Here is a 10,089-nt window from a genome sequence, read left to right on the forward strand (position 1 = left end):
AGGTTGGAGTCTGTTTGATTGAGTGTGTGGACAGGTGTCTTTTATACAGGTAACGAGTTCAAACAGGTGCAGTTAAAACAGGTAATGAGTGGAGAACAGGAGGGCTTCTTAAAGAAAAACTAACAGGTCTGTGAGAGCCAGAATTCTTACTGGTTGGTAGGTGATCAAATACTTATGTCATGCAATAAAATGCAAATTAATTACTTAAAAATCATACAATGTGATTTTCTGGATTTTGTTTTAGATTCCGTCTCTCACAGTTGAAGTATACCTATGATACAAATTACAGACCTCTACATGCTTTGTAAGTAGGAAAACCTGCAAAATCGGCAGCATATCAAATACTTGTTCTCCCCACTGCATATAGATATATAGATCAGTGGAGGCTCCTCAGAGGAGCAAGGGGAGGACCATCCTCCTCAGAAAATTCTGTAAAAAATAAATAAATAGTGAAACATTAAAAAAGCTATAATTATTAAATAAAACTATACTAAATGTATTCACATGTCACCAAATAATTCATTAAAACACACTGTTTTGCAATTAAGGTCTACAGTAGCCTCAGCAGCACTCTGAGGGTAGCAACATGGAGCCGGAGGACAGCTAGCTTCCATCCTCCTCTGTGTACATTGACTTCAATACAAAACCTAGGAGGTAATTATGACAACTTCCAGAGGACGTTCTCCAACCTATCAGAGCTCTTGCAGCATGAACTGACATGTTGTCCACCCAATCAAAGGATCAGAGAATTAATCTAGTACTGAAAGCATAAGCTACAGCTAGCTAGCACTGCAGTGTATAAAACGTGGTGAGTAGTTGACTCAAAGAGAGAGAAAGACAATAGTTAAACAGTTTTGAACAAATTAATTTCTTCCAAAATTAGGAAGCGCAAGAGAGAGAGAGAGAGAGATTTATATATTTTGTGCTATATATTTTTTCACTTTCACCTTCACTTACTTAGTGTAGAATGTAGCTAGCTAGTTTAGCCTACTCAAACAGAGAGGGATGCTATGTTAGCTAGCTGGCAGTGGCTATCCAACATTGGAACTCTTCCAAGTCAAGTTAAGCTTTTGGTTTTATTAATTTATTGCCACCAGGGCCCGCCGGTGTAACTGCTAAACTGCTTACTGCTGACTGTACACTGTACACTGTACTGCATGATTGTAGCGGGTTTACTAATGTGTTAGTTCTAGTGGCTACAGTGGGGAGAAGAAGTATTTGATACACTGCCGATTTTGCAGGTTTTCCTACTTACAAAGCATGTAGAGGTCTGTAATTTTTATCATAGGTACACTTCAACTGTGAGAGACGGAATCTACAACAAAAATCCAGAAAATCACATTGTATGATTTTTAAGTAATTAATTTGCATTTTATTGCATGACATAAGTATTTGATACATCAGAAAAACAGAACTTAATATTTGGTACAGAAACCTTTGTTTGCAATTACAGAGATCATACGTTTCCTGTAGGTCTTGACCAGGTTTGCACACACTGCAGCAGGGATTTTGGCCTACTCCTCCATACAGACCTTCTCCAGATCCTTCAGGTTTCGGGGCTGTCGCTGGTCAATACAGACTTTCAGCTCCCTCCAAAGTTTTTCTATTGGGTTCAGGTCTGGAGACTGGCTAGGCCACTTCAGGACCTTGAGATGCTTCTTACGGAGCCACTCCTTAGTTGCCCTGGCTGTGTGTTTCGGGTCGTTGTCATGCTGGAAGACCCAGCCACGACCCATCTTCAATGCTCTTACTGAGGGAAGGAGGTTGTTGGCCAAGATCTCGAGATACATGGCCTCATCCATCCTCCCCTCAATACGGTGCAGTCATCCTGTCCCCTTTGCAGAAAAGCATCCCCAAAGAATGATGTTTCCACCTCCATGCTTCACGGTTGGGATGGTGTTCTTGGGTTTGTACTCATCCTTCTTCTTCCTCCAAACACGGCGAGTGGAGTTTAGACCAAAAAGCTATATTTTTGTCTCATCAGACCACATGACCTTCTCCCATTCCTCCTCTGGATCATCCAGATGGTCATTTGCAAACTTCAGACGGGTCTGGACATGCGCTGGCTTGAGCAGGGGGACCTTGCGTGCGCTGCAGGATTTTAATCCATGACGGCGTAGTGTGTTACTAATGGTTTTCTTTGAGACTGTGGTCCCAGCTCTCTTCAGGTCATTGGCCAGGTCCTGCCGTGTAGTTCTGGGCTGATCCCTCACCTTCCTCATGATCATTGATGCCCCACGAGGTGAGATCTTGCATGGAGCCCCAGACCGAGTGTGATTGACCGTCATCTTGAACTTCTTCCATTTTCTAATAATTGCGCCAACAGTTGTTGCCTTCTCACCAAGCTGCTTGCCTATTGTCCTGTAGCCCATCCCAGCCTTGTGGACTTCACGTTGTGCAGTGAAGTCCACAAGCGAAGGCTGAAAGGTGACAGGGAAGAGCGCGTAGAAAGATGCGAGAAGGAATTATATTTTCAATGAGCTGTTTGTATGTGGCTGCTACGAAAGTGAACTGTGTTTGCGTGTGATCAGGGATGTAGTCATTGCGCCGATTCTGTTGAAAAAATGTCTTAAACGGAAGCAAATGGAATGAAACAGTGATAATCATACCGGAATTTGTCCAATAGAAACTTGTTTGCAACTGTTGGACTAATGATTACACCCTAGATCAGCTAGATGCAGGCAAGAGTGTGCAAGGCGGTATTGAATGTGTCACTGTCTGTCACCTTGATTACTCAAAATTCTCTGAACCTGTGCACCTACATTGTAAACTTTCATTCATAGGCTAGGTTGTAGCAACCTCGTGATGGGTATAGGGAACATTTGAGTATCATGTAGTAGCCTAAACCTATCGATGTTACATTGAACTGGGTAAATGGAATATGAATGACAGTCATCCAATAAGCTGTAATAGAAATAAGGCCATGATCATAAAAAAAAATAAAAAAATCCTCCCGCATCTTAAATGGCACTGATATAAATGTATTTTATCATTTAAAACACAATTCAACCACAAGTGGATAATGCATTTCAGATCAACAAGGATGACACCAAAAAGTTTGAAAATGTATTTCCATTGTGGTCCTCTTAAATAAATGGCTAAAGATAAATAATTAAAGAAATTACAAACATAACCTAGTAGGCCTAATCTACACATTAGACCTACTAGGCACACTTGGGTTACAGATATAATAATAATAACAATAATAATAATAATAATTAATACATTTTTGAACTCGTATAGTGCTTTTCTAAGAATCTCAACACGCATAAAAAGTAAAACAACAAATAAAACATGTCAATGATTGAGATTGAACACCTTAGTCGGCTTGGGATGACGTTGAGGCAATTTGGTCTGGAAAGGCAGTGGAGGTTCAGCGGAGGTTCAGTGGAGGTTCAGTGGAACGGCCAAGGAGAAACAAAGACCGTCTGAAACAACAGGCCCTCTTCAACAGCCCACCACACCTGCTTCTCTTGATGGTCAGTCACTCCATTGGAGCCGCTTCTCTGGTACTGGTCCTCCATTGCCAGGAATGTATCACCCACCTGGGTGATGCCACGGCTGCTGGAAAGCCACCACAGCTTGCCAGCGGTTAGGAGCATTCCCTGAACAGTCCCAATACTTCCTCTGCTATCTCTGGCCACAACATGCAGTCCTTGGTGTAATACTTCCAAACAGATAAAACAAAAAGCTGGATTATTTGAATCCAAACAGCCAGCTAAACTAGCTATCAAGCCAAAATACTTTTCATCACAATCCTGCAACTCTGGAAGTCAAGACCACATGATATAGAGCAGCCAATCCCCCAAGAAATACATGCAACAAATGAAATGTTACAATTTTAAAGAGCTTTTCTGAGCTTCTTCGGTGAGGCACCGGGTAGCGTGGGAGAGTAGGAGACAAAGACACCGATGGAGAGGGGGGGGTGGGGTTTAGTGAGATTGAGACGCCGGTCGACCCGTCCTCCATTACCGAGCATACTACTCGCCAATGTTCAATCATTAGTGAATAAAGTTGACGAACTCAGAGCGAGGATCTCCTACCCGAGAGCCATCAGATTCTGCAACAACGTTTTTCTGAGACCTGGTTTTCCTCCGACATCCAAACGGATTATATACAACCAACGGGTTTTACAGTTCATCGAACGGATAGGAAGAGGGCTCTCTTTTGCAAGAACAAGTGGTGTGACGGGGGAAATGAACAGGAACTTGCAAGCTTCTGCTGTCCCGACTTGGAATACTTGGTCGTCAAATGTCACCCTTTTTACCTTCAGAGAGTTCTCAGGGATTATCGCAACAGCTATGTACATCCCGCCCTAAGCCGACACCAACAATGCTCCCAAAGATCTTCATTGGACCCTGAACAAACTGGAGACCACGTACCTGGAAGCAGCGTTCATTGTCGCGGGGGAATTTAACAAAAGTAATTTGAGAACCGTGCTCCCAAATTGATATGAACACATTGACTGTGCAATTCGTGGAGATTCTATGCTGGACCACTACTACACACCTTTTCGCACGGGTGTAAGGCCATCTCCCATCCTCCTTTCGGCAAATCTGACCACGACTCCATTTTGCTCCTCACCGCCTACAAACAAAGACTCAAGAGGGAAGTTCCAGTGGTCAGGTCTGTACAACGCTGGTCTGACCAATCAGAATCCACGCTCCAAGACTGTTTTAATCACGTGGACTGGAATATGTTCCGGGTCACCTCTGAGGATAACATTAATGAATACCCCGACTCAGTCACCGGATTCATAAAATTCATAAAAATTCATAAATTCATAAATAAATGCATAGATGATGTGATACCCGAATCAAAAATTGTGGATTGATGGCAGCCTTGTCAGGAAACTGAAGGAGAGAGATTGTGCTTGTCAACACGGCAAGGTTACCGGGGACAATTGTATGGTTAAACAGTACAAATATGACCTACGCAGATCGATCAAGACATAAGTATAGGAACCAAATGGAGGAGCAATTCAGCGGGTTGGATACGAGGCGTTTGTGGCAGGGGATTCTAACTATCACAGATCCACAGCTCTGCCTTCAATACCATAGTGCCCTCTCAAAGCTCACCACAAAGCTCACAGCCTTGGGACTGAACTACTCTCTACGCAAGTGGTTCCTGGACACTCTGACGGGCTGCCCCCAAGTGGTGAAGGTAGGCAACATTACCTCCTCCACACTGATCCTCAACACGGGGCCCAACAAAGGTGCGTCCTCAGTCCCCTCCTGTACTCCCTGTATACCCCCGAGTGCGTGGCCTCACACAGTTCCAATCCACACAGTTCCCCTGTCCCCTCCTACCCCCTCTCCACTGCTGCTCCCCCTTTGGACATTCCGCCCTCCCCACAACAGACATCTACCCCACCACAGTGAACATTTTTTATGCTGAATACACTACTCCTGTTTTTTATTGTTTCATTCAAACATGCACTGTTGGAGCTCGTATTCCACTGTTGGAGCTCGTATTCCACTGTTGGAGCTCGTATGTCACTGTTGGAGCTCGTATTTCATTGTTGGAGCTCGTATTTCACTGTTGGAGCTCGTATTCCACTGTTGGAGCTCATATTCCACTGTTGGAGCTCGTATGTCACTGATGGAGCTCGTATTCCACTGTTGGAGCTCGTATTCCACTGTTGGAGCTCGTATGTCACTGTTGGAGCTCGTATTCCACTGTTGGAGCTCGTATTCCACTGTTGGAGCTCGTATTTCTCTGTTCACTGCAACTACATCTGCGACCCTGTGCATGTGACAAAATAAAAATAGAATCCGTTTGGATAAGGGAATTGTAAATATAAATTACACTTGTTTTAGATCTATTTTACTTTATAATTGCTGGAAACAAATGTGAAACCAGGTATACAGTGGGGGAAAAAAGTATTTAGTCAGCCACCAATTGTGCAAGTTCTCCCACTTAAAAAGATGAGAGAGGCCTGTAATTTTCATCATAGGTACACGTCAACTATGACAGACAAAATGAGAAGAAGAAAAATCCAGAACATCACATTGTAGGATTTCTTATGAATTTATTTGCAAATTATGGTGGAAAATAAGTATTTGGTCAATAACAAAAGTTTCTCAATACTTTGTTATATACCCTTTGTTGGCAATGACACAGGTCAAACGTTTTCTGTAAGTCTTCACAAGGTTTTCACACACTGTTGCTGGTATTTTGGCCCATTCCTCCATGCAGATCTCCTCTAGAGCAGTGATGTTTTGGGGCTGTCGCTGGGCAACACAGACTTTCAACTCCCTCCAAAGATTTTCTATGGGGTTGAGATCTGGAGACTGTCTAGGCCACTCCAGGACCTTGAAATGCTTCTTACGAAGCCACTCCTTCGTTGCCCGGGCGGTGTGTTTGGGATCATTGTCATGCTGAAAGACCCAGCCACGTTTCATCTTCAATGCCCTTGCTGATGGAAGGAGGTTTTCACTCAAAATCTCACGATACATGGCCCCATTCATTCTTTCCTTTACACGGATCAGTCGTCCTGGTCCCTTTGCAGAAAAACAGCCCCAAAGCATGATGTTTCCACCCCCATGCTTCACAGTAGGTATGGGATGTAGCTCAGTTGGTAGAGCATGGTGTTTGCAACGCCAGGGTTGTGGGTTCGATTCCCACGGGGGGCCAGTATGAAAAAAAAAATGTATACACTCACTAACTGTAAGTCGCTCTGGATAAGAGTGTCTGCTAAATGACTTAAATGTAAATGTGTTCTTTGGATGCAACTTAGCATTCTTTGTCCTCCAAACACGACGAGTTGAGTTTTTACCAAAAAGTTTTATTTTGGTTTCATCTGACCATAAGACATTCTCCCAATCCTCTTCTGGATCATCCAAATGCACTCTAGCAAACTTCAGACGGGCCTGGACATGTACTGGCTTAAGCAGGGGGACATGTCTGGCACTGCAGGATTTGAGTCCCTGGCGGCGTAGTGTGTTACTGATGGTAGGCTTTGTTACTTTGGTCCCAGCTCTCGGAAGGTCATTCACTAGGTCCCCCCGTGTGGTTCTGGGATTTTTGCTCACCGTTCTTGTGATAATTTTGACCCCACGGGGTGAGATCTTGCGTGGAGCCCCAGATCGAGGGAGATTATCAGTGGTCTTGTATGTCTTCCATTTCCTAAGAAAGGGAGGACAGAGGAGCCTCTTAAAGAAGAAGTTACAGGTCTGTGAGAGCCAGAAATCTTGCTTGTTTGTAGGTGACCAAATACTTATTTTCCACCATAATTTGCTAATAAATTCATTAAAAATCCTACAATGTGATTTTCTGGAAAAAAAAATGCTTAATTTGTCTGTCATAGTTGACATGTACCTATGATGAAAATTGCAGGCCTCTCTCATCTTTTTAAGTGGGAGAACTTGCACAATTGGTGGCTGACTAAATACTTTTTTTCCCCACTGTATGGCAGCAAACTGAAGCATATCAACATATCAACTTTCCCTTCAGTAAAGCTTATGACATGCTGTGCCAGTATGCAGAATTTAAATTGTACAGCCTTTTAACTTGCAGATATGGTTACTCTCGAATGTTTTAATTATAGACGGTTGCCAGTTGACACACGACGCCTCCTGGCGGCCATGTTGGAAGACCACCGCATTAATTCTTTCGACAACAACAGCTGAGTTGCTACCCCAAGCTGCATTATAACAGTAGATGATACATTGCCACGGCCAGTTTCTGTGCAATATTTGGCTCCTCTAACAACGCAGGAAAGACATTTCATGCAATTCAACTACACTTTAAATGACCTTAACTTAATTTTTTTTAAATACAATTGTAGCCTATGACTACTCTGCTGACAATAACAACAGACCAATGAAAACAACCTTGTCTTGAATGCAACCATGTAATCAAAAGTTTTTTTTTTTTTGCATTTCAGCCAACCCTAACCCTTTTCCTAACCTTAACCTAATTCTTCTAAACTGCAGCGTAAATTCTCCTTATCTGCTACAAAAAGTCAAATGTGACATTATTTGATAAAAGCTGGATGCCTTCTAGCCATGACCATGAAAAGGGGAGACACAAATTGTACAATGTGTAGTCCATCAGTTGTGTTCTGTGCCGTTTAAAATGAGGGAGGATGATTATTTCTTCATGATCATGGTCTTATTTCTATTACAGCTTATTGGATGACTGTCATTCATATTCCATTTCACCCAGTTCAATGTAACATCGATAGGTTTAGACTACGGCATAATACTCAAATGTTCCCTATACCCATCATGAGGTTGCTACAACCTAGCCTATGAATGAAAGTTTACAACATAGGTGTACAGGTCGAGAGAATTTTGAGTAATCAAGGTGACAGACATTGACACGTTCAATACCGCCTTGCACAATCTTTACCTGCATCTAGCTGATCTAGGGTGTAATCATTAGTCCAACAGTTCCAAACGAGAGTTTCTATTGGACAAATTCAGGTATGTTTATCCCAGTTTCGTTCCGTTTAAGAAACGTTTTTCAACAGAAACGGCGGAATGAATACACCCCTGATCACACGCAAACACAGTTCACTTTCATAGCAGCCACATACATACAGCATGAGCCCTTTGAGCGTTGGATAATTCCTTCTCACATCGACGCGCTCTCCTCCTCTCACTTTTTCCCTTTGCTTGTGGACTTCTGTTACCAGGCAAAAAAAACGTTCCAAGCCAAACCTTAATATCATAACCGCTAACCGCTATACACAACCTACATTGTTTTCACTATATTAGCTAACGTCAAGTCAACAACTACTAGAACTAACGCGTTACTAAACCCGCTACAATCATACAGTACAGTGTACAGTTAGCAAGCAGTTTAGCAGTTACACCGGCGGACTCCGGTGGCAATGAATTAATAAAACCAAAAGCTTACCTTGAATTGGAAGAGTTCCAGTGTTTTTTTCTTTGCAGCAATTCGACCATGAAGGCCTGATTCACGCAGTCTACTCTGAACAGTTGATGTTGAGATGTGTCTGTTACTTGAACCCTGTAAAGCATTTATTTGGGCTGCAATTTCTGAGGCTGGTAACTCTAATGAACTTATCCTCTGCAGCAGAGGTAACTCTGGGTCTTCCTTTCCTGTGGTGGTCCTCATGAGAGCCAGTTTCATCATTGCGCTTGATGGTTTTTGCGACTGCACTTGAAGGAACTTTCAAAGTTCTTGACATTTTCCATATTGACTGACCGTCGTTTCTCTTTGCTTATTTGAGCTGTTCTTGCCATAATATGGACTTGGTCTTTTACCAAATAGGGCTATCTTCTGTATACCACCCTCTACCTTGTCACAACACAACTGATTGGCTCAAACGCATTAAGAAGGAAAGAAATTCCACAAATTAACTTTTAACAAGGCACACCTGTTAATTGAAATGCATTCCAGGTGACTACCACATGAAGCTGGTTGAGAGAATACCAAGAGTGTGCAAAGCTGTCATGAAGGCAAAGGGTGGCTACTTTGAAGAATCTCAAATATAACACTTTTTTGGTTTCTACATGATTCCATGTGTTATTTCATAGTTTTGATGTCTTCACTATTATTCTTTCAATGTAGAAAATAGTACAAATAAAGAAAAACCCTTGAATGAGTAGGTGTTCTAAAACTTTTGCTTCTCCTTCATTTTTGAAGAAATTAATTTGTCCAAAACTGTTAAACTATTGTCTTTCTCTCTCTTTGAGTCAACTACTCACCACATTTTATGCACTGCAGTGCTAGCTAGCTGTAGCTTATGCTTTCAGTACTAGATTAATTCTCTGATACTTTGATTGGATGGACAAGATTTCAGTTCATACTGCAAGAGCGCTGATAGGTTGGAGGACGTCCTCCAGAAGTTGTCATAATTACTGTGTAAGTCAATGGAAGGGGGTGAGAACCACATGCCTCCTAGGTTTTGTATTGAAGTCAATGTACCCAGAGGAGGACGGAAACTAGCTGTCCTCCGGCTACACCATGGTGCTACCCTACAGAGTGCTGTTGAGGCTACTGTAGACCTTCATTGCAAAACAGTGTGTTTTAATAAATTATTTGGTGACGTGAATATATTTAGTATAGTTTTATCTAAAAATGATAACTTTTTTAATGTTTCACTATTTTTTATGA

Source organism: Coregonus clupeaformis, chromosome 13 (genome assembly GCF_020615455.1).
Source record: "Coregonus clupeaformis isolate EN_2021a chromosome 13, ASM2061545v1, whole genome shotgun sequence".
NCBI classification, from domain to species: domain Eukaryota; kingdom Metazoa; phylum Chordata; class Actinopteri; order Salmoniformes; family Salmonidae; genus Coregonus; species Coregonus clupeaformis.